This window comes from Galeopterus variegatus, unplaced genomic scaffold (genome assembly GCF_000696425.1).
Source record: "Galeopterus variegatus unplaced genomic scaffold, G_variegatus-3.0.2 Scaffold1120, whole genome shotgun sequence".
Classification (NCBI taxonomy): Eukaryota; Metazoa; Chordata; class Mammalia; order Dermoptera; family Cynocephalidae; genus Galeopterus; species Galeopterus variegatus.
The window spans coordinates 369,588-370,321 of record NW_007727231.1 but is presented as its reverse complement, the minus strand read 5'-3'; positions in this window follow the sequence as shown (position 1 = coordinate 370,321).

The following is a 734-nucleotide window of genomic DNA, read 5'->3' as shown; positions in this document are numbered from 1 at the left end:
ACTCAGGGCAGTCAGAGAGTCAGGATACCTGCTGGGCAGGGCGGGGCAGGGCACAACTTTGATGACTCACCTGAAAGACAAGGTTTGTAGAAGACATGCCTCAGCCCTGTCCTGAGCACACAGAGTGGGGAGGGGCCTGGCAAATGGAGGCGGAATCTCAGAAATAAATAAAAAAAGAAAGAGCAATTACACGCCCTGCAGGAACGCTTTGCAAGGCTCAATAGCCCCATCTAGTGTCCACAGAGTGTGAAAACGCCCTGATAGCGAAGGGCAGAAAACACACTCCTTCTGAGAATTGAATCAGAGGTCCAAGAATCGAGAGAAAATCTCCGCCAAAATGAACAAACACCCAAAAAGAGATACCTGAAATGCAAAAAACCAAGAAAATACACCACCAAAAGTTAATAAATCTCAAACTCTAGATCCTATAGAACAAGAAGCCCTTGAAATGAATGACAGGGAATTTCGAGTGTTAATCCTAAAGAGACTGAATGAGATACAAGAAAACACAGCTAGACAGCATGATGAAACCAGGAAAAACATACAGGACCTGAAAGAGGAAATGTACAAAGAAATCACTGTCATAAAAAAAAACGTAGCAGAACTCGCCGAACTGAAGAAGTTATTCAGCGAAATAAAAAACACATTGGAGAGTTTAACCAGCAGGATAACGGAAGTTGAAGAGAGAACCTCGGTTCCTGAAGATGGGCTTCTTGTTCTATAGGATCTAGAGT